This window comes from Choloepus didactylus, chromosome 9 (assembly GCF_015220235.1).
Source record: "Choloepus didactylus isolate mChoDid1 chromosome 9, mChoDid1.pri, whole genome shotgun sequence".
NCBI classification, from domain to species: domain Eukaryota; kingdom Metazoa; phylum Chordata; class Mammalia; order Pilosa; family Megalonychidae; genus Choloepus; species Choloepus didactylus.
Genome location: NC_051315.1, coordinates 83,737,511 through 83,763,053, shown reverse-complemented (window position 1 = coordinate 83,763,053; position 25,543 = coordinate 83,737,511). Strand labels below are relative to the sequence as shown.

At 35.1% G+C, this 25,543-nt stretch overlaps 1 long non-coding RNA gene across 1 annotated transcript in view; it reads left to right on the top strand.

The window, feature by feature from the left end:
* LOC119544886 overlaps window positions 1-25,543 on the top strand; it is a 106,198-nt gene that overhangs the window by 68,116 nt on the left and 12,539 nt on the right. The window contains exons 3-4 of the long non-coding RNA XR_005218954.1: window positions 16,842-16,925; window positions 19,635-19,775. This is a non-coding gene — a long non-coding RNA (uncharacterized LOC119544886). The remainder of the gene's footprint in view (window positions 1-16,841; window positions 16,926-19,634; window positions 19,776-25,543) is intronic.

Here is a 25,543-nt window from a genome sequence, read left to right as displayed (position 1 = left end):
TTTTTCAAGATGTTCAAGGCTGGTTCAACATTAGAAAATCAATTAATATAAAAAATTCATCACATCAATAGAAGAAAACTTACATGACCATTTCAATATATGCAGAAAAAAAGATGAGAAAGTCCAATCCACATTCATGATAAAAAAATGTCAGCAATCTAGAAATAGATGGGAAGTTCTTCAACTTGATAAAGAACATCTCCAAAAAATTTAAAATTAACATCATACCTAATGGTGATAAAATAGATGATTTCTCCCTAAAATCAGGAACATGGCAAGGATGTCCCTTTTCATCACTCCTTTTCTAGATCAGACAGGAATTCCCAGATAATGCAGTAAGACAAGAAAAGAAAAAAAAATCTGTATATGTATATATATGTACACACACATGTATATATATTATATATAAATATATATACACACACACACACATCAAATCAAGCAGCAATGTATAAAAAGAATTATAAACTATGACCAAATGGGATTTTTTTCAAGATATTCAAGGCTGGTTCAACATTCAAAAATCAATTAATGTAAAAAAATTCACCACATCAATAGAAGAAAACTTACATGACGATTTCAATATACACAGATTGGGAATATACACAGATTGGGAAGAATTAAAAGTGGCTTTGTTCATAGATAATTGATTGTTTATGTGGAAAATCCCAAATAATTAATTTTAATAAAATCTTCTGGAACTAATAAGCAATTATATCAAGGTTGAAGACACGGGTTAATATAAATAATTATTTTCTTACATACCAGCAATGAACAACTGGAATTTAAAATTAAAAACACAACACAATTTAAATTTTCACAACAAAAGAGAAACATTTAGATGTAAATATTGAAATATGTACAAGATCTCTATGAGGAAAACTACAGCCATCTGAAGAGAGGAATAAAATAAGATCTAAATAGATGGACAAATGCTCCATATTCATGGATAGAAAGACTTAATATTACTAAGATGTCAATTCTTTCCCAATTTTTCTTTAGACAGAAAACAGTCTTATTTGAAATCCCAGCAACCGTTTTTTATTTTTTTATTTTTTTAATTCTAGAGTTTATATGGAAAGGCAAAATACCCAGAAGAGCCAACACAATACTGAAGAACAAAGTTGGAGAACTGACACTATCTGACTACAAGACTTACTAAAAATGTACTTATCAAGATAATGTTGCATAGGTCAATAGAACAGAATAGAGAGTTCAGAGAGATGTATGCAAATACAGTAAACTGATCTTTGACATAGGAGCAGAAGCAATTCAATGAAGAAATCTTAGTCTTTTCAATGAATAATGCTAGTACAAATGGACAACATGTACTACACAAAAAAATAATCTGGACACAGACTTTACATCTTTAAAAAAATTAACTCAAAATCGATCAAAACATATATATGTAAAATGTGAAACTGTATAAATTCTTGAGGATAACATAGAAGAAAATCGAGGTGACCTATTATTTGGTGATGACTTTTTGGATACCACATCAAAATTACAATCCATGAAAGAAAATATGTTAAGTTGAATATCATTAAAATAAAAACTTTTGCTCCTTGAAAGACTCTGTTAAGAGAATGAAAAGACAAGACAAAAACTTGGAGAAAATAATTGCAAAGCACATATTTGATAAAGGACAAGTGTCCAAAACTCTAAATATCAGTCTAATGTGATTGGATAATTTTATGAAAAATCATTATATTGAGTGCTTTTAAGTCTTCTTTAGAATATATAACTATAATTTTTGACTAGAATACTTGCACCATGTTCTGTTTTTAAAATCTTGAAAATGCGCAACCTATGTAATTTTCTATAGCAGTTATGTATATAATGTCTATTAAAATATCAATATTTTCCAAAGGATTTAAATGTTGACATATTTGTGAATATTAAAGTTCAAATGGTACTCAATTGGAAATAAACATTTGTAGATAGCAATTTTTCCTAAATTATTCTAGGCATTAGTAAAAAAAAATTGTAAAGTATAATGGTAATTATACTTTTGTATTTAAATTTTGTTTTAATTCTAGATATATTCTAAATGGATGTATTTTAAATCCATCTCAGTTGTCTTAAATTATAGTATACTAATAAGCACAGGAAGATGTACAGGCTGTGTATTTGAGGGAAAAAACACAAAATGTGCTCGGTCTCCTTGGCTAAGAAAATTACTAACAATCCACATGTGTGCATGGTATGTACTGATGAAAATGTGTGGGCTCTGATTATAATTTGACTTTTAAATGCTTGGTGCATTCTCTCAAGCTTGGCAATATCTAATCAAGCTAGATTTAGGCACACTATTATTACGCTCAGTTCTAGAGTCCTCTGATCAGAAATGGCACATACTATAGATACCGCTTAATTTCTCAGTTTTTATGGTGTTTTAGGAATGTTGAGAGAGAGGAAAAAGAGGGCCAGGAAACTGTATGAATACCTCTTACAGGAATAATAAATTAGCTACAGGGGAATTTTCTCTTATAGAGTTTCAGGGATGGCATTTTAGAGTTTAGACAGATGTGTATCTAGAAAAATGTTAAGTTGTTTAACACTATTAGCAAAATACCATCGATGCAGCAATTTTCAGTGTGTGAAGATATCCCATGATGATGAATTAGTTTCTGTTAGTGAAATACTAAGCAAATAAACTAATAGCCTTAAGTGCCAAGTGCTGAGGCAAATGCCCCATTAGCTATGAAAACCGAATATTGAGAAATCTGTGTATTTTCGCTAACTCTGTCACAGACATACAAGGAAAGAATATCAAGATTGTGGCTTTAACTAGAAAATGTTAGGTCTCATAATTATACGTTTCTCATGCTTTCTACATAAAATGCAACGAATGTATGATTTGTCTTCAAGTAAATACGTTTCTGAATTTCTTATGTTTCTGGGATAGCCTTTGCTCCAATATCATTAGTTACATAACATGGCTATCTATATTTTCTGAAAACAAGGTACATTTAGTATCATTTCTGAGAATCTCTCATGGTGATCAAAACCACATTTCATTTAAAAAAATAGCTTCTGATTATAGAAAGTAAACAGGATTTTAGATTTGAAACTAGACCACACTCTTGACTCTTCAGGCAGTGTGATATCATCTGACTGCCTCTTTCTAGTCAACAGAATAAAGGGAATGATACAGCTCTCAATGGATTGTTTTATAGGTAAAATTCAACGTGAACAAGTTCTTTAAAATATCTAGAACAGAGTCTGACAAGAAGAAGGTATTTAACAAATGTTTATAAGTTAAGAGTTCATATTGATAAAATGAAATAATGCAATTTACAATAATACAATTACAATTGCTAGAGACTGCTAACAAAGAAATTAATAAATGATGACTTGACTTCAAGGAGCTCATACACTTACATTGTTTTTGGAGGTAAACTATATCTAATGCAATTGTAATGCATTCTTCATATTTTGTGTATGAAGTGATAAGTAGCCACATTATTCACAATGTCTAAAAAGAGGGGATCCTATTACAAATAATTCCCATGGCTTAGTGTACTTGTTGAGAGGAATCATCTTACTTTCAAAGAGGGTCACTGATTGGGTACTACAATCTAATAAGAAAAATATAACTTGTAAATAGCATATTTCCATTGCAATGATCTCATAATTCCCCAGAGTATCATCTTTATAGACCTGTTGCTACAAATCTATATTTTCATGAACTCTTCGTCTAAATTGTTCTCTAGACCAGAAAATTCTTCTCTGACTAAGAAAGTACATTTCTGCATTTCTTGGACAATCGATAGATTATATATCTTGAAAAATTGAGTGTATCTCTAGATTAAATAAACGGGGAAGCACTCGAATTCTGAAAAACTATTTGTAGAATGTTTTATAATAGAAAAGTTTTATAGTGTTTTCCACTATATTGTAGAAATATCTAGATGGAAAAAATGGACCAAAGGTGAAACTGACAATAAATACACCTTGTACTTTGTAAAAAAATAAGTTTAATAGAACAAAGTATAAGACTTATTAGACCATAAAGTTTCTTGAAATAAGAAACACTCACACACACACTTACACGGGAAAGATATAAGATATGATGCAATAAGATAAAATAACAAGGCTTATACTGTATAATAGAGACAGTTTAACAGGAACTGCCTTGTCAAGTACAAAATATGAGCACAAGGTCCAGTGAGGAAAGTACGGCATATGTACACACACCCCAAAAAATCCATGTACTATTACATTGTAACAGAAGTTAAACAAAGCCAGGAGAATATTAATTTATTCTAGAAATATATATTCTATCCCAGTAACTGAGCTCCATAAATTCAAAAGAGCAGTTATTTTTTTTTTTTACATTTGCATGAAATTTGGGCTGAGTTAATTTTAACGTTGGCAAGACAGATGCAGTAATGGAAACATTTAAATGAAATGTGTTCATAATCTATGATGGTGTGTTTTCTATGGGCCAGACACTCTCCACAATGCTTAGAATAGAAATTTTAGAATACAATATACTCAGGTTCAAATCATTGCCCCGCTTATTTTTTTGTGGGGGTGGGGAGCAGCTTCATAGCATTTATTTTCAATGTCTACTATAACCTAATATCCTTTTCAGTTTCACCCAAGTTTTCAGTGTGGGTTTCATTTTTATCTTTCCTGTTGGTGACTTATTGTAATTCTGTAATTTATATTTTTTCTTCCATCTGTTTGGTGTAAAGAAAAAGTCTCGGTTATTGCAGCATTTTTTCTTTTATAACTTTACTGTTCTTTCAATGCAGTTTTATTGAGATATACCCACACACAATAAAAGCCATTCTAAGTATACAATCAGTGGCACACAGTATCTTAATACAGTTGTACATTCATTGCCACAATCAATTTTTGAGCATTTTCATTACTCCAAAATAGAAGAAAAACATATTAAAAATATTTTTAAAAATTAAAAAAATAAAAAAGAACACCCAAATCATTCCATACCCCTTTCCCCCCTATTATTTATATATATATTGTTTTATCATTATTTTATTACTCATCTGCCCATACACTGGTTAAAGGGGGCAGCAGTCACCAGGTTTTCACTACCACATTGTCACATGATAAATGCCATATAGTTGTGCGATTATCATCAAGAATCAGGTCTACTGGATTACTGTTGAACAGATTCAGGTATTTCCTTCTAGCTATTCCAGTACATTGAAACCTAAGAGGTGTTATCTATATAATGCATAAGAATGTCCACCAGAGTGACCTCTCAACTCCATTTGAAATCTCTCAGCCACTGAAACTATTTCGTCTCATTTTGCATCCCCCTTTTGGTCAAGAAGATACTCTCAGTCCCACGATGCCAGGTCCACATTCATCCCCGGGAGTCATATTCTGCATTGCCAGGGAGATTTGCAACCCTGGGAGTCGGGTCCCACGTAGTGGGGAGGGCAAAGAGTTCACCTGTCGAGATGGCTCAGTTAGCGAGAGAGAGGGCCACATCTGACCAACAAAGAGGTACTCAGGGGGAGACTCTTAGGCACAATTATATGTAAGCTTAGCCTCTCCTTTGCAGCAATGAGCTTCCTAAGGGCAAGTCCCATGATCAAGGGCTCAGCACATCAAACGGCCAGTCCCAATGTTTGTAACAACATCAACACCAGTCCATGTGAGGATGTCCAATACATCGGCACCTTCCCCCAGATCCTCGGGGCTGGGGAGGGGGAGGCTGTAAATATATTTTTTATTATCTGCCCAAATTACTCTGGGATGTGTCACTATTTCATTCCAGCCTATACTAACCTACTGTATCTCACTTCCTATTCAAAGTTCCATGCAATTGTGGTGTTTGAACAAATCTACTGTAGAGTTGTACTGTTTAGAAAATTTAGATCCTGTACCAAATAGATACCTCTTCCCTTGGTCTCATATGGAAGTTGAAGTTTTAAAACACAGTCAGTTTCAACCTTTACTCTTTGGCCTGGCTTGCCCTGGTCTTAACCAGACCTGCTTCATTCATATCACTAATTGAAGTCTGGGCTCTTTTTCAGATTTTTTTTTTTTTTTTTTTTTTTAACAGTGGCTGTATGCACTAGTACTGACATTCACATTTGCCGAGCTCTATCTCTGAGTTTCAGGTATCTCAGAAATATGCATTGTTCCAGAGACCAGTCAGGTTATACGCTAGGGGATCAGCATCTCAAAGTTTAGAGACAGGCATTACAATTCAGGGATAGAATTAACTGCTGTAAGAGCTTACAATCTAGGGACTATTACAATAATTATGTCCATGTTAGGCTATGTTCTAAGATTCAATTCTGAGTTTACACATTGTAGTTAGTCCATATTGGTGAGGCATTAAAGTGTTTGCCTTTATTTCTGGTGTACTTCACTCAAATACTGTGTACGTGATCCATTCACCTCGTTGTGTGTCTCACAGCTTCACTCCTTCTTGTAGTTGCTCAATGTTCCAAGTTATACAGTCCCAGTCTTTATCATCTATCTTTACCTCTGGTGTCATACATTCTCCTATCCCACCTCTTTCAGCTTTACTCACAGACATATTTGTTCAGTGTACTTACAATACTGTGCTACCATCACACAGTAGTAATATGCTATCTATTTCTGGATCTATACAATCAATCCTAAACATTCTGCAGTCCTTCAGCATCAAATGGCTAGTCTCTGGCCTCTTTCTATGTGTACACCACAGTCCACCATTCCATTCTTCAGTCAATGTACCCTTAGGTCATCTGCACCCTTTGCAAATCATGATTAGTGCCTCCATGAACACCAGTTTGCAAATGTTCATTCATGTCTCTGCTCTCAGATCTTCAAATGACATACCCCATAATGAGGTTGCAGGACCTTTTGGTCCCCAAATACTTAACTTTTTGTGGAACAACCACACTGACCTTCAGAAAGTCTACACCATTCTACCTGCTCATCCAAGGTAGATAGGTACATCCCTCTCACCATGTTTTCTCCAACACTTTTACTCCTATATATATATTTTCCTACAATTTTATAGAGTTATATTCACATACCATACATTTATCCACAGTGTACAATCAGTTGTTCATGGTATCATCATAAAGTTGTACATTTATCACCACAATCAGCACTTGAACATATTGATTACTACAAGAAAAATTGTTTTCTTTTTTTTTAGCAATAAGAAAAAAATGATAAAAAGAAAAATAACATGTCATACAATACAATATACTAGTAAGGACAGTAAATAACACCACTATCAAAAATCCCATATTCCTCCCCTATATCCCCCTCTCATATACACTTAGTATTGGCATATTGCCTTTGTTACATTTAATGGAGGTATGTTACAATGTTACTGTTGACCATAGACTCCAGTTTGCTTTGATTATGTTTTTTCCTGAATACCATCCCTTTTTCAACTCTCTACATGGTTGACATTCATTTGCTTTCCCACATGCAAAAACATTTTTATATTTGTATATTTAGTAACAGTCATTGGCCACTCCAGTTTTTGCCAAGTTATACAGTCCCAGTCTTTATCATCTATCTTTACCTCTGGTGCCATACATTCTCCTATCCCACCTCTTTCAGCTTTATTCACAGACATCTTTGTTCAGTTTACTTACAATACTGTGCTACCATCACACAGTAATATGTTATCTATTTCTGGATCTATACAAACAATCCTAAACATTCTGAAATCCTTCAGCATCAAATGGCTAGTCTCTGCCCTCTTTCTATCTCCTGGTCACCTGTGTTGTCAGCTTTTAACTCCCAAAGTTTGTTCATTAATGTCTGTTCATATTAGTGAGACCATACAGAATCTGTCCTTTTGTTTCTGGCTAACTTCACTCAACATAATGTCCTCAAGGTTCATCCACATTATTACATGATCCATGTCTTTGTTCTGTTTTACAGCTGCATAATATTCCACATGTGTATATACCACAGTTTGTTTATCCACTTGTCCTTTGCTGGACATTTGGGCTGTTTCCATCTCTTAGCAATTGTGAATAATACTGCAATAAACATCAGTTTACAAACATCTGTTTGTGTCTTATGTTTTGGGTCCTCTGAGTATATACCTAGCAATGGAATAGCTGGGTCATATGGCAAATCTATATTTAGCTTCCTGAGGAACCTCCACACTGTCTTCCAGAGTGGTTGCACCATTCTACATTCCCACCAATAATGAATAAGTGCGCCTCTTTCTCCACATCCTCTCCAGCACTTGTCATTTTCTGTTTTTTGGATAATGGCCATTCTGGTAGGTGTGAGATGATATCTCATTGTGGTTTTGATTTGCATTTCCTTCATAGCCAGTGAAGTTGAGCATTTTTTCATATGCTTTTGAGCCATTTGTATTTCCTCTTCAGAAAAATGTCTGTTCATGTCTTTTGCCCATTTTTTAACTGGATTGTTTGTCTTTCTGCTATTGAGATGCAGGATTCCTTTATATATTCGGGATATTAAACCCTTATCTGATATGTGGTTTCCAAATATCATCTTCCATTGTGTAGGTTGTCTTTTTACTTTTCTTGTAAAGTCCTTTGATGTACAAAAGTGTTTAATTTTGAGGAGAAACCATTTGTCTATTTGTCCTTTGGTTGCTCGCGCCTTGGGTGTGAGGTCTAAGAAACCATCTCCTATCACAAGATCTTTAAGATATTGCCCTACATTTGCTTCTAAGAGTTTTATGGTCTTGGTGCTAATGTTTAGGTCTTTGATCCACTTTGAGTTGATTTTGGTATAAAGTGTGAGATGGACATCCTCTTTCATTCTTTTGGAAATGGATATCCAGTTCTCCAAACACCATTTATTGAACAGGCTGCCCTTTCCCAGTTGCTTCAGCTTCATTGCTTTATCAAAGATCAGTTTTCCGTAGACGTGAGGGTCTGCTTCTGAACACTCAATTCGATTCCATTGATCAGTATATCTGTCCTTATGCCAGTACCATGCTGTTTTGAGCACTGTAGCTTTGTAATATGCTTCAAAGTCAGGTAGTGTGAGACCTCCCACTTCATTCCTCTTTCTCAAGATATTTTTGGCTATTCAGGGCAACTTACCCTTCCAAATAAATTTAGTTATTGGTTTTTCTATTTCTGTAAAGTAAGTTGTTGGGATTTGAATTGGTATTGTATTGAATCTGTAAATCAGTTTAGGTAAAATTGCCATCTTAACTATATTTAGTCTTCCAATCCATGAACATGATATGTTCTTCCATTTTTTTAGGTCTTGTTCAATTTCTTTTAGCAGTTTCTTATACTTTTCTATGTAAAGGTCTTTTGTGTCTTTGGTTAAGTTTATTCCCAAATACTTGATTCTTTTGGTTGCTATTGTAAACGGGATTTTTTTCTTGATTTCCTCCTCTTGTTGCACATTACTTTTGTATAGGAACACTACAGATTTTTGCGTGTTCATCTTGTAGCCTGCTACTTTGCTGTATTCATTGACTAGATCTATTAGCTTTGCTGTAGTTTTTTCTGGATTTCCTACGTATAGAGTCATTTAATCTGCAAATAGTGAAAGTTTTACTTCTTCCTCTCCAATTTGGATGCCTTTTATTTCTTTTCCTTGCCTAATTGCCCTAGCTAGAACTTCCAGCACAATGTTGAATAACAATGGTGATAGTGGGCATCCGTGTCTTATTCCTGATCTTAGAGGAAAAGCTTTTAGTCTCTCCCCATTGAGTGTGATGTCAGCTGTGGGTTTTTCATATATTGCCTTTATCATACTCACAAAGTTCCCTTCTATTCCTATCCTTTGAAGTGTTTTCATCAGGAAAGGATGTTGAATTTTGTCAAATGCCTTTTCTGCATCAATCAAGATGATCATGTGGTTCTTCTGCCTTGATTTCTTGATGTGGCGTATTACATTAATTGATTTTCTTGTGTTGAACCAGCCTTGAATACCTGGAATAAATCCCACCTGGTTGTGGTGTATAATTCTTTTAATGTGCTGCTGGATTCAATTTGCGAGTATTTTGTTGAGGATTTTTGTGTCCATATTCATTAAAGAAATTGGTCTATAATTTTCTTTCTTTGTAGTATCTTTGTCTGGTTTTGGTATTAGGGTGATGTTGGCTTCATAGAAAGAGTCAGGTAGCTTTCCCTCTTCTTCAATTTTTTTGAAGAGTTTGAGCAGGATTGGTACTAATTCGTTCTTGAATGCTTGGTAGAATTCACATGTGAAACCATCTGGTCCTGGGCTTTTCCTTTTTGGGAGCTTTTTGATGACGGACTCAATCTCTTTACTTGTGATTGGTTTGTTGAGGTCATCTATTTCTTCTTGAGTTAATGTTCGCTGTTTATGCTTTTCTTGGAAGTTGTCCATTTCATCTAAGTTGTCTATTTTATTAGCATATAGTTGCTCATAGTATCTTCTGATTATCTCCTTAATTTCTGCAGGGTTGGTAGTTATATTTCCTTTCCTATTTCTGATTGTGTTTATTTGCATCTGCTCTCTCTCTTTTTTTTTTTTTTTTTGTTAGCCTATCCAGTGGTCCGTCGATTTTATTGATTTTCTCAAAGAACCAACTTCTGGTTTTGTTGATTCTCTCTATTGTTTTCCTGTTCTCAATTGCATTTATTTCTGCTCTAATCTTTGTTATTTCTTCCCTTCTGCTTGCTTTGGGGTTAGTTTGCTGTTCTTTCTCTAATTCCTCCAGGTGAGCAGTTAACTCTTCAATTTTTGCTCTCTCTTCTCTTTTAATATAAGCATTTAGGGCAATAAATTTCCCTCTCAGCACCACCTTTGCTGCATCCCATAAGTTTTGACAAGTTGTGTTTTCATTGTCATTTGCCTCGAGGTATTTACTAATTTCTCTTGTAATTTCTTCCTTTACCCACTGGTTTTCTAAGAGGGTGTTGTTTAGCCTCCATATGCTTGTGAATTTTATGACCTTCTGCCTTTTATTTATTTCCAACTTCATTCCATTGTGGTCTGAGAAAGTGTTTTGTATAATATCAATATTTTTAAATTTGTTGAGACTTGCTTTGTGATCCAACATGTGTCTATCCTAGAGAATGTTTCATGAGCACTTGAGAAAAAAGTGTATCCTGCTGTTGTTGGATGTAGTGTTCTATAAATGTCTGCCAAGTCTAGTTCATTTATCATACAATTCAACATCTCTGTTTCTTTAGTGATCCTCTGTCTAGATGTTCTATCCATTGATGAGAGTGGTGTATTGAAGTCTCCAACTATTATTGTTGAGGTATCTATTTCTCCTTTCAGTGATCGCAATGTTTGCCTCATGAATTTTGGGGCATTCTGGCTTGGTGTGTAAATATTTATGATTGTTATGTTTTCTTGATGAATTGACCCTTTTATTAATATATAGTGTCCTTCTTTGTCTCTTTTAATTGTTTCACTTTTGAAGTCTAACTTGCCTGATATTAATATAGCTACTCCCGCTTTTTTCTGGTTGTTGTTTGCATGAAATATCTTTTTCCAACCTTTCACTTTCAGTCTATTTTTGTGCTTGTGTCTAAAGTGAGTTTCTTGTAGACAGCATATAGATGGGTCCTGTTTTTTAATACATTCTGCCAGTCTGTGTCTTTTTATTGGGGAGTTTAATCCATTTAAGTTTAGTGTTATTACTGTAAGGGCAGTACTTTCTACTACCATTTTGATTTTTGGAATTTATATGTCATATCTTATTTTTTCCTCTCCTTTTACCTTTCCTGATAATCTTCATTTCTGCACTCTTCTCCAACTCTCTCTCTCCTGTCTTTTCCTATCAGCCTGTAGCACTCCCTTTAGTATTTCTTGTAGTGCCGGTCTCTTATTCACAAACTCTCTCAGTGTCTGTTTGTCTGAAAATGTTTTAATCTCTCCCTCATTTTTGAAGGAAAGTTTTGCTGGATATAGAATCCTTGATTGGCAGTTTTTCTTTTTCAGTATCTTAAATATATCATGCCACTGTCTTCTTGCCTCCATGGTTTCTGCGGAGAAATCTGTGCATAGTCTTATTGACCTTCCCTGGTATGTAATGGATCGCTTTTCTGTTGCTGCTTTCAGAATCCTCTCTTTGTCTTTGACATTGGACAATCTGACCAGTAAGTGTCTTGGAGTAGGTCTATTGGGATCTATTCTATTTGGGGTGCATTGTACTTCTTGAATCTCTAATTTTCTGTCTTTTATAAGAGTTGGGAATTTTCAGTGAATATGTCTTCTATTACTCTTTCTGTCCCTTTTCCCCTCTCTTCTCCTTCTGGGATACCCATAATACATATATTTGTGCGTTTCATGTTGGCACTCAGCTCCCTAAGACCCTGCTCATATTTTTCCCATTTTTTTCACCATCTGTTCTTTTGTGTGTATGAATTCGAATGACCTGTCTTCCAATTCACTGATCCTTTCTTCTGCCTGTTCAAATCTACTGTTGTGTCCCTCCATTGTGTTTTTCATCTCATCCATTGTGGCCTTCATTCCCGTGAGTTCTGCCATTTGTTTTTTTAAGTTTATGAATTCTTCTTTATGGTCATCCAGTGTCTTCTTTTATATCCTTCAGCTCTTTTGCTATATCTTCCTTCATTTCATCGAATTTATTTAGCATTAGTTGCCTCCACTCCTGTGTCTCAGCTGAGCTATTAGTTTGTTCCTTTGGCTGGTCCATATTTTCATGTTTCCTGGTATGGCTTGTTATCTTAAGTTGTCTAGGCATCTGATTTTCTTGATTAGTTTATTTTGGGGCTGGTTTTCTATCTTTTACCTGGTGGTTTTCTTGTTGGTTGGCTTTGTTCTCTGGCCTCTGTTATTCAGTTCAACTTATTCTAGACCTCTGACTTAGGTTCTATTTAGTTGATCAGAATTTTTCCCCTCTTGTTTTTTCTGTTTCTTGCTCTGCCTCTGTGTAACCTTTTTGTGAGTGTGTCTCCTCAGATATGGTCGACCCTAGTCAGATTTTCCCAGTCTAGTGAGGCCCAGATCTCATTGGGAGGGTATGGAGTCTCCCTGAGAATGAGACCCTCCTATGAGGCCTTTACAATTGGTGCTTTTCCTCTCCTGTCCAGCAGGTGGCACTGGCCAGCCCACAGCTCCCCCACCAGTGTAAGGAGGTATGTAGACTTTAGTTCTCCTGCTGACTCTGATCCTGTCGAGGGCGTGGCTGACTGAAGCAGGAATCTGAATTCCAGCCCCTGGGGTCTGAGTTCCCAGAAGGAGGACTGCCAGTTGAGCTGGACCTCCCTCCACTCTCCCAATACTCAGAACTCCAGTTGTCTCTCAGGGGCACTATTCCCTTCTCCCCTCTCCTCTTTGGGGCATCTCCAGCTAGATTCCTTGGTCAGCCTGAGTTGCCAATTAAAGACAGGGGTGGAGACCTTCAGTAGTGAATACAGAACTCAAAGTCGCTGTGGGGTACTCTGTCTCCCCCCAAGCCCAGCCTAGTCCCTCAACCTGGGCTTTCCGATAGAAAATAACCATATATATTACTTTTAGATTAAAAAAAAAAAATAGAAAAGAAAAACAAGAAAAAGAAAAGAGAAAAAAAAAAAAAGAGTCCCTTTTAAAAGTTTTTCCCCAGCCTGGAAATTTTGTCAGTGTCAGAATAGAGCATTTAAAGATATGCTTTGGGCTATTGTCTGATAATTACTCTCCAACAGCTTCAGTTCCACCCCTGCCAGGGTCTATTGAAATGCAAAAAGATAGGGATCAGTGAGAAGCCAGAAGGGACAAAATGTAGGGAAAAAACAAATGGCCGACAGCATGGGATTGAGAACATCTTCTTGACCAAAAGGGAGATGCGAAATGAAATGAAACAAAGTTTCAGTGGCTGAGAGATTCCAAATGGAGTCGAGAGGTCACTCTGATGGGCATTCTTATGCACTATACAGATAACTCTTTTTAGGTTTTAGTGCAGTGAAATAGCTAGAAATAAATACCTGAAACTATCAAACTACAGCACAGTAGCCTGACTCTTGAAGATGATTGTATACCAATGTAGCTTACAAGGGGTGACAGTGTGATTGTGAAAGCCTTGTGGATCACACACCCTTTATCCAGTGTATGAATGGATGAGTAGAAAAATGGGGACAAAAAAGCTAAATGAAAAATATGGTGGGAGGGAGGGGATGATTTGGGTGTTCTTTTTTACTTTTATTTTTTATTCTATTTTTACTTTTTCTGGTACAAGAAAAATGTTCAAAAAATAGATTGGGGTAATGAACGAACAACTATATGATGGTACTGTGAACAACTGATTGTACACTTTGGATGATTGTATGGTATGTGACTATATCTCAATAAAATTGAATTGAAAAAAAAATAAGCACAAGTAAGCTAGTGATTTTGAAATCAGGATAGTGGTTATGGGAAGAATTAGTGACACAGAGGGATCATGCACATGTTCTTTTGGGAAATTCTTACAGTTTGTGCATCATTTCACATTTCTTATATAATTATTTACTTGTAATGACACTAATAGCTTATTAGAAATATGAAGGTTTATCTTATTATAATATCTTAATTCTCCTATAATTGTGTGATTGCATTAAGGAAGTATCATTTATAAACAACTCTTTGGAAAAAATTCAATCCATAGAAACACTTCTTTCCTTTGGTTTCACCTCATTAAGCCCCATTATCATTTTACCTTACCTTCAGATTTGGAGATTTTCATAGCCATGTCTTTCTTTTTCCAAACACAGATCTGCCCCACTTTACACATTATTTTTCTGACACCAGCATTGCTTTAGATCACACCATTATCATTTCTCCACTAAATCATCTTTATAAATTTAATTGCAACTCTCTCAAACTATGCTCCATGTTTCTCTTCATTAAATCAATCATAAGTTTTTATTGAATGTCTATAACATGCCAAGCATTTTTCTAGAACCAGGTTATACAGAGGGGAACAAAACAGATAAAAAGGACTGCTTCATTGGAATCACTTTCTAGAGGACAGAAACAGTCAACCAATAAATATGGCAGGACAATTTATCAAAGTATTACCTTCTGTGTGTCTCAACAAAAGCTCAATGATTACAACAAAAGCTCAGTGATGATTACTAGAAGCAGATTATTTCCCTGCCTCTGAGATCCCATAAAATCTTTACCCATGGCACATGGGATTATTATAGCCAACCCTTTACTTGCTATAATAGGATAACACTTTCATGGCTATTGTCATGTCAAATTCTCCTGCATTCTGTGGAAAAAGTAATTCCCACCTCTTTAAACTTTGAGCTTGGCCATGTGACATGCTTTGGCCAGGGGTAGGTAAGCAAAATTGAAGTTCTCAGCATCCCAGGAGAAGCACGGAATGCACTGTATGTTTAGGTCCTTCCCCTCTTGCTCCAGACCCTCAACATGAAAACATGTCTCACAGAGAGTGGCTACTACTTCTATCTGTATTTGAAAAAATTAGAATTAATGTGGAACTGAGCCCAGCTCAACAGAAACTGGTGAGTACAGCAAAGCTCAGTTGACTTGCCTTGCGGGTGACCCCAAACAAATGTTTTTGTTGTATGCCAAATTGATTAGAGCACTGTTTGCTTTTGCAGCAAAAGATGATTTTCTCATATTATAAATAACAAACCTGAGAATTAATTGGGAGAAATGTCTCTACTGAGATACAATTCCTACCCTCTCATCCTCAAAATCAAAAATATTTTTTTCTCCTTTTACTGGCCATTCATTTTGCTAGACCTGTCCAAGGAAAAAAATTAACATTAGGTAATTTATAGACTGCTTCAATTTCTGGTGCTTTCTTGTAGTTTTATTTTAAAGGTTTGTAGTTGGCCAATCTCTAAAACAAAATTTCCATAAACTGTTTCGAAAATAAGATTTTTTTTCTCCCTTAGATGTAATTGGTTCTGTGAACTCACCCACATTGTAAGTTATTGAAAAAGCAATGTCTGGTTTAGCTGCCTTTCATTAAGGATTTGATTTGCATGAAATAAGATGAGAAATTGTCATTATTGACTAGTGAAGACAAAATAGCATGCTTACACAATTCTAGGTCAAATGGTTTTTAAAAAAGCCAGTATATTAGAAAATCAAAACCAGAATTTATTTTCTGTTTAATTTGGTATTTAACAAATGTCCATGTTGTTGATCACTCTTTCTATCGGTGAACTAATACAAGAAAAGTGAAAGATAATTCATTAATTCATTCTTCTATGACTCAATAATTATATTCACTCAATAATTACATTCATCCAATCAAAATATTTGCCTAGATAGAAAACAGGCCCATCTAATTTTATTATAGGTCTTTCCTCTTTGAATCTTCTGTCCCCAAATCCAGCCTGTTTTGCAACTGTTCTTCCACCTTTAAGGAACAGCAGACAGAGCTTCCCCATGATTATGATCGCTTGTATTAAGCTTTTCCATGTGATCGCCTATCCTGTATATAGCATAATTCTCTTCAACAGGCACAGTTAATTAACTTCTGTAATCAAGGACACTGCAGCCAAGAGCTAATTTAAAAATTAAATGCTGAAAACAGAACAACATAATTTGCTCTACAATTAAACGATTAGACATGAGGGAACCATGGCACATTTTGTCTGGTTTATAAAATTACAAACTCTTCACTATGAATTTTCACATTTTTCTTTACAGTATTGGACCTTTCAGTTTAACCCCATAAAGTCGCTTGTCTAATCTGGCTCTAACTTCAGGTATTTTCTAGCAGATAGTTTTACATTCTCTACATACTTAAGTTAAAACTGACAGGACTCCCTGTTGATATTGCTTTGCAGACATTGCTTCCCTGTGTATGTTGTTTACAATTGGCAAGTTTCCATGCCAATATGAATTTAGTAGTTCTGAGATGGTAACACCTGAGCATGACACTTGGCTGTGTGTCCTCCTTGCAATCCTACTTTTTCTTTTCTTATGTTATAATCCATTTTACTCTCATCTCTCAGGTGTCAAAGATGCATATCTCTTCAGTATATGCTGCAGCCTATCAGACTGGGAAAAGGCAGATGCTCACTGGTTCACCTTATTTGGTAAGACTTTTGTTAGTTGATTCTCCTAAGTACTGTATATGTTCTCTAATTTATAAAATCAGTTGTGGATTCTGGTCTTATTTATTTGAAACTTGGCATTCATTTACTGAGGACCAGAGTTTTAATGTTTGTTTAGTATCATTCTACAAGGAAATAGAAAGTTAGAGTCTTTTCATGGACATGGGTATAGGTTGGCTCAAACTGTTTTTTCCTATTTGGAAATGAGAGCATAGTAGGAAATGTAGACATGTATTTTATACACCAGTGAACAACAAGGAATGGAATATTCTTATTTACATATCAAAATTATTACAAACAAAACCTTGCCCCAGACACAACTGGTAGTGCATATTAAGCTTAAAATCATTTTTGAATATAAGATAGGGTCCTGTATTGTTTACAATAATGCAATTAAAGTTAGATTATTTAATACAGCCTGATCATCAGCTTGTCATTTAAATCACTAATGTGCAATAATAATAAACTTTGATTCTAAGTAACACAAGAATCATTACAATAACTTTATCATTAAACTTCAGCAATCTAGATAAAGTTAACCTTTAGGAAAATAAATAAGCAAGCAACACAATTTTTATAAAATACCTAATCTTAAAAACTTATTACTAGTACTCAAGTAGTATATATAATACCTTTCTAACCAATGCCTTTCCTTCTTTATTAGTTTAACTTTACTGAGTTCTTTATCTTCCTTTATTGTGTGATTCCCACTGAAAGGACTGTGTTTACTTAAGCTTTTGTGAACCCAAAAACTTTTAATAACTTGAAAACTATTCCATATCTAGACATTATTATTTTACTTATGAAATGTTTTGGTCTATTTTTCTGGTTTAAATGTATTCATTACCCATTATTAATTTGCTGAATGATATTAGCCAAGCCATGGCCATACTGGAGTTTGCCTTTTCCAGCTTCTAGAGGCCATATGCATTCCTTGGCTTGTGGTCTCTCCAACTTCAAAGCCAGGAATGGCCAGGCAAGTCCTTCTCAACATGCCATCTCACTAGTTCTGACTCTTCTGCCTGTATCTTCCCCATTTAAGGGCCATTGTTATTACATTGGGCCCACCTGTTTAATACAAGATAATCCCCTTATTCTTAGACCAGCTATGTCAGCACCTTTAGTTATATCTGCACTCCTTGTTCCCCTCTTGCCAAATAACATAACATGTCCCCAGGTACCTGAGACAAAAATGTGGACATCTTTCCAGGGGCCAATACTCTGCCTATAACACGGAGTTTCACTCATGTTGGGTGTTGAAATCTCATCACTTATACCCATTCACAGAGATTGGGAAACATATTCTGCCTGAGCAACCACTACAATTCTACACTGTCTACTCAGAGGAGCATAATTGGTAGAGAGCAAGCTTTCTCTGCTACAGAGATTAACTAATTCAGGTCTCTGCTCAAATGCCAATAATCAGACCTTCTCTCACAATTCTGTATGAAATATAAAGCCCTTATTTTCCTTTGCTTTTCTCCATAGCATTTATCATTACCAGACATATTACATATTTATTTGTTGGTTCATTTTCAGTTACTTTCCACTAGAATGTAAGTACCAGGCAATGAGGAACTTTCTTTTTCTTACGGTATAAATCCAATACTTAGAACAATATCTGGTACTTAATATGCGCTCAATGAAAATGTATTAAATTGATGATATGCAAATTTATTTTTTCAGTGGGGTATGTTCTTTTTTAGATTACTTTCCTCATAGTCAATTTTAGTGGCTCTATCCTTTAACCTGTGTTTACCATTGTCATCTTGGTTCGTTCATGCAACTTCTGATCTGTTGAATCTTATCTTTTTTTATTCTACTACAATATTTATTTAATTATCTGATATTCTCATAAGAATTCTAAATTACTCATTGTCTAATATCTGAGAATTTCTGTTTTCAAGATAAGGAAAAATAAAGATGTACATGCACAAGTTTGCAGTAGAATAATTCTTGAGGGTGATCTCATTTGTTTAAATATTACAACATTCTTTAAAATTTTTGGTTACTATATTCACAATACATGGGGTTCCAATATATGTTTCATTGAATCATTCTAGACTTTAAAAAGATGTAAAGTCATACATTTATATTTCAAGCTAGACAACTTTTACAATTTATTGATTTGAGTTTAGACTACACACACATACACACACACACACACACATTTAGAAATGTGTGCTTCTACATTGGATAAAATAAATATTAAACAATCAAATTATAAAAATGGCCTTTATGGTTTTACATTTAATGTGATCTTTCGGTTTTAAATGGCCTCTGTGCTTTATGGTGCTGTATGTGTTGACACAATTTAGAGTAGTTTCTTCTTCTAAAATATAATTTCTGATTTCCTAGGTCATGTCATTAAGTTTATTACCCACATGAATCCTCTTGGTTAATTTTCTATAAAAAATGCTTCAGCATATGATACTTAACTCATCTGAAAAGTCCAGAGTCATTACAGGCTTTGTGTAATGATAGCATGCTATAGTGAAGATGAATCCAGTTTAGGCATGTTTACTAAAATCAAGACCAGCTCAAGAAAGAGGTAAAACAACCTTGTAGCAAGGCCCCAAATAGATGCCAGCCTGACCTGCCCCAAAAGTTCTTCTTAACAAAACTAACCACCCATTTGCCTTGTTTTGCTTTTGCCCATTATGCTGAGCATGCCATGTGTGCACCCTGTAGGTTGAGAAACCACTGCACCCTTTCTGACTAAAACATGCAAGAACCAAGACTCTGCAGTCAGCAACATCCTGGAGCGGCAGTGAACTGAGCCAGGCCTTGTAAAAACATCCTGCAAGAACCATCAATTCTTGGGGGCCATGGGTGAGTGGGAGAGCTGCCTTAGTCTAAAAGACTCTTCAATAGAAGGGAAGTGGGCTGGATTTGGGTACTACTGCACCCCTGTCTCTTGCCTCTGTAGGCACAATATACAGGTTTTTTTGTTTGTTTGTTTTGCTTTGTTTTGTTTTTTCCCCTCAAAGACTTGTTTTTGCAGCACCAGACAGAACAAACCCAGAACTTAAGTAGCCTGTGCTACAATTTTCAGAATAAAAATTTAACCAGTGTAACTATAGTTCTTAACAGAAATTAGCTATGAAAAAGCAATGATCATTTCTATAAACCAATAAATGATTATCTTGTCAAAATGAATAAAGCACAGTAATATTGCTCTCTTATCACATTTAGAAAAACAGTGTTTCAGCGAAAACAAAGAGAACATGAATCTTCTAAGTAATGTCTCTATTAGAGTAGAGATGAATGAATGGATTTTAAAACATTTTAGCTCATAGGTGAAGGTTAAAGAGACTAAGTGAAAGAATAGAAACCATATAATACAGGTGAAAAAACCAAGTCTATTCCCACAGTGGTATTTTAAAAAATAGATATTCAAGTCAAAAATCAGAATGGTCAAGGATGACATTTAAAACAAGTGAGATTTCCATAAAAATGAATCAATTAGCTGTCTAGACATCTGCTCAAACCTTGTGCCTAAACCTCATCTCCAGTGATTATGCGTGTGACAGACAAGTCACCCTGTGGTATTTTGGATTTAGTGGCTTTATTATTGTTATTTTATAGCCATATTCTTCAAATACTGTGAATTCTCACCTTTTCCCTGACAGTTCTGCTCAGTTTCATTCCTCTGATTTATTTATTTATTGCTAACGTCTTACCTCAGGTTACCATAAGATAATATATTGTCACAGATAGCCTTTTAAGTTTGATTTGACAGGTTACGCCACTTCCTTTTGATTATAAATGAAGCCCAAAGGTACAGTGTTTACAAAGAAAGTCGTCTTATACTGACAAGCTCCTTGGCAGGACAATTCTAGTTACCATTCTATATGACTTTCAAAGCAGACTAGCAGGAAGAGGGAGACAACTAAATAACAGAGATGCCTGGAAGATGCTCTCATTATTCTATGTTTCGGTTGAGACAGTGTAAGCATTTTATTGAAGCTTTCATCTCTTATAACAATTCACTTTAAATTCTGAACTATACATATTCCAGTCCAGCCCTGTAAGTTGTGTAAGAGGGAGGGTTGTGTCATGAAAGGCATTGTGCATTTTAAAAATTGTGTTACTTCTCCAAATATCTGTTCAGATTTCTGGGAACAGCTCTCTTCTAGAAAGCAAAATAACCTGATACCAAAACCCCAACCTGGAAATATGCTGGTCATTTTGAATAAAAAAGAAGTTCAGTAGGAAACCAACAAACACTATGCATGGCACATGACAATAGACATAAGTCACAGGAACACAAAGTCACAGAATGGGACAGATAACAGCCCCAGGCCCTCAGCGTCAGATACTTAAGAGTGTGAGTTCTGTTGTCAGGTGGGCACTATGTGATTTTGGCATTTTAAAACTTTTCTGAACCTCATTTTTCTCATTTGTTAGATGTGGATAAGAATACGCACATCACAGGTACATCCCTATGCCATAGTTTTTGATATTATGGCCTCTGATATAGAGATCTTTGTGGCAGTAAAACAATATAATTTGAAGGCCAACTTTTTGCTCTACTATTTATTAACTGTATTACTTCACATATATCACTTAGGCTCTCAGAGCCTTAGTTCTATCATATGTCCAATAGAGAGAGTAATACCACTTTACTGGTTTGTGGATAAAAAGCATGTACCATGATTTGCAGAGTCCTTGGCTTATTTTAAGTGCCTGTTTATTTTTAGGACTCTTATTCTTGGAAACTTTCTGTTGTATTTTCTCTCTCTCCTAGCATGCTTTAATTGAATCGGTTATTCCCATTCTCAGAAAATCTTCTGGATTCTATTTGTCTACAGGATCAATCCACCCATTTAGAGAAACAGAGACTCTAAGGCACAATAGCCTATTTCAAACCAATGGAGTTTCTGTTTTTGGTGTCTCTAAGCTATTTCACAAATGCAGGTTCAGAAAGGATGCTGCTCAGTTTCCCTGAAATGATCTATTTTAAAACCAACAAACTCAGAGAAGAGCACGTGGGGAACAACTAATGTTTTCTTTATTATGCAGACCACGTGACTTCACAGCCCTGATCTTGGGGAAGGTGAAGTAGGGCTAACCTTTCCTGTTTACTAGTGAATCCCAACAAGCAGTCTTTAAGGGCATGGCTTTTAGGAATGCTTAACCTGACATGCCAAAGCAGGGATACAGAGGAGAGATCCAGAAAGGACAGGTTACTTCACAGCTGAGACAACTTTACCCCATATAATAAGGACTATGATTTTAACTTTAAACCCTATGATCTTAGAAATTTGTCTTCTTCCAAAAGTTACCAGAGATTCACCAGTATTCCCCTAATTCTTATGTAGGGTCTTGACTATTCATGTCTTTCCAAATAGCACCTCTCACTCCACAGAGTCGGGTTGAGTACCGATTCCAAACAGGGCTACTCTCTGGTTGGGGAATTGGCTGGGCACCCTACTATTAGCCATCTTATTCTCACTAGCCTTTTAACCTTTGAACAATTTTAAAGTAAATTATATAGATAGATTTAGGCATAGATATAGACATAGATATATATGGTTGGGTGCTTGTGTGTATACATTTACATAAGAAACTTTCATATACACATGTATACATATTTTCTTTCATGTAATATAATTTTTGCTGATTGTCTTATTAGTCCTTAGTGTAATCCAGGACACTTTTGCTCATCATAGGTGACACTGACACTGAAGAATGCTCTAGAAATCCTACATTCAATTTCACTGTGTGTAAACATTTAATTGAAGAATTTAATTTGCATCTCAGCATCCTTGCTCTACACAGGCAGAGGTACATCAACATACTTTGCCAAAACAATATTTAATATAGTACAATTGGCATTGAACTTGGCATTCTGCCAAAGACTTAATTTCTCCCCCTAAGAATTGTCAAACTGAAACTCTGAGCAGCATAAAGCTGTAACCCGCCATGAACCCATAAACAGACATGAGACAGTGAAGTATATATTTGTTTTGGTTTGTTAACACTGACAAAATGCAATATGCCAGAAACGGGTTGAGTTTTACAATGGGGATTTATTAGCTTACAAGTTTACAGTTCTAAGGCCATGAAAATGTCCAAATTAAGGCATCAACAGGACAGTACCTCCTCCCTGAAGACTAGCTACCAGCGATCCTCAGGTCTTCTGTCAAACAGCCAGGCTCATGGCGATGTCTGCTGATATCTCTCTTCTCTCCTGGGTTTCATTGCTTACAGCTTCTGGCTTCAGTGGCTTCCTCTCTGTTTTCAAGGTGTCCTCTCTTTTAGCTTCTGTCTCTCTTAGCTTCTCTGGGCCTTTTTTCTGTGTCTTCTCTCTGTCTTTCATCCTCTTATAAAGGACTCCAGTAAGATGATTAAGACCCACCTGAGGCAGGCCTCAACTGAAATGATCTAATCCAAAGTCACACTCACAGTAGTTTTGCACCCACAGGAATGGCTTAAAAGAATATCATTTTTTTCTGGGGTATGTACAGATTCAAACCATCACAATAGTATAAGGGGAATAGGGTAGGATAAGGTTTACAATTACCCGATTATTTATTTTAAGAAATTATCACTAGACTTTCCCCCCAAATTATTTCTATGTCCTTAACTGTAAAAGAGGAGGTTATATCACTAGATGAAAGTGAATATAACTTGAGAACATAATGTTCTCTTATGGTTTTGCTAGTTATACTGGCAGGTGGATGGATCAGTTGCCTGATTAGTCCAACAGTTTCCTAACAGTGAATAGAGACAAGACAAATATGTTTTGCCCATGTGATTGGATTGGGAAAACATTTAGGGGCAAGTGTATAAGGAGGTTGGGGAAAAAGGGATAGCCAATACAGAAAAAAAAGATAAGATATTGCTGAACACTGCGCCTGTTTCTCACTATCATCTGCCCATATCCCAGTGATGTTCATGCAATTTAGCTAAGCTATAAATGGCAATGACCCTTACCTCATAAACCATTACATTACTGCTTAAAAAGCTGTAAGACCAACATCAAGATTTAAGTGGGTTTTTAAATGTTAATGAATTCACCATGATTTAAAATAAGCCAGGATTTTCAATCTTACTGTGGAATGATGACTCTGCATTCTAGGTTTATTCTTCACATTCAAATCCATGAGACATAACCATGTTCCTTGGGAAGACCCTTCCCTCACTACGCTGCTTAAGTAGACATGGTTTCTAGCAAACATACCTATGCACAGATAGTGGAAAGGTTTTAATTCCACTACCTTTGTCATTTTTCTCTATTGATAATACTCTTCCCTACTAGTTTTCAGACACTAAATCTAACTTGTAATATACAAAGTGAAAACTAAGGTGTAATTTCAACAACTTGTGAGTACCATCTTCAAATCCACTCCTTTGTGGTCTATACAGCCAGGCAAACATATTTGCCTTTCAGCTAGAATTCTCCAAATATAAATAAAAGAGAGACATTATTGTGGGACTTTATATACCCTGCAAATGGGAATATAAAAGGGATTGCTGCTACTTGTTTTGATAATAAAAATAACCTGTTACACTTAAATAGTGCTTTAAAGTATTAGAAAACTCACATATCTATTCTTTTGATTTTCATAGCCTTCTTTTGTAAGAAAAACTGTAATTATATCCTTACTTTAGAAATGAAAAGATAAAAGTAGATTCAAATAGGTTAGCTGGTTAACACAAGACCACATAGCTATCAAAAATTGGTTAAGAACTGAAATTTTGCCCTTTTGTAACCTGTGCTCTTTCAATTAAAAATGTTCTTTCTCCCAACATCCTATGTGATGAAATGGATGTTTCATTTCTATGTATGTTAGTAATTCTTGCATCTGCTGGTTGAATATCTTTAATAAACATTTTTGTAATCATTTCCATAATTAATTTTATATCATAGAAATTGAGTATAAAATAAAAATATGTTTTAAATTTAAAATAGTAATTATAATCATGGGACCAAGTGCAGAAAAATCCCAAGGAACAACATTAATTTTTCCGGCCAAGTTTCCTTAGATACATCACAATGATCATATTACACAAATAATGCTAAGTTGTTAACTCCGTTTCTTTGAGGAATAACTATTAATTAAAACTCCCTATGTTCTGAAAAAAAATGATGATTCTGTTAAGATGACAGCATTATATTAAACAACACATAGTTATACATATGGATAAATTTGTTGAATATATGACTTCCATGATATAAAATTTATACAGTAGTGTTTTTGAAACCTCTATGAATTGATCAGTATATACTAATCTATCAAATTTGCATACTTAAAGTTAAGTTTGGAACTAGGAGAGGTGCACATATGAACCAATTAGAAAAAGCCCTGTTAAAATGTTGGAATTATTCAATGTACAGTTAAAAATCTGTAGCTTGGTTATCATTCTAAATGAAACTTGGAAATATGCTATACTTTTTAATGTCAAAAAGCAAGCAGATTTCTTTAGTGTAATTACTCTGAAAATACAGCAACTCAATAAATCTTTTGCTCTTGCTCTTTTGGGGTTTGTCACTCCATGAGTCAAAGGTTAAATTTCCCCTGAGTATGGCCATTAAGTGTAAATTTAATCAATATTCCCTGTATTTACAATAAGGGCATTTCAGAATGCAA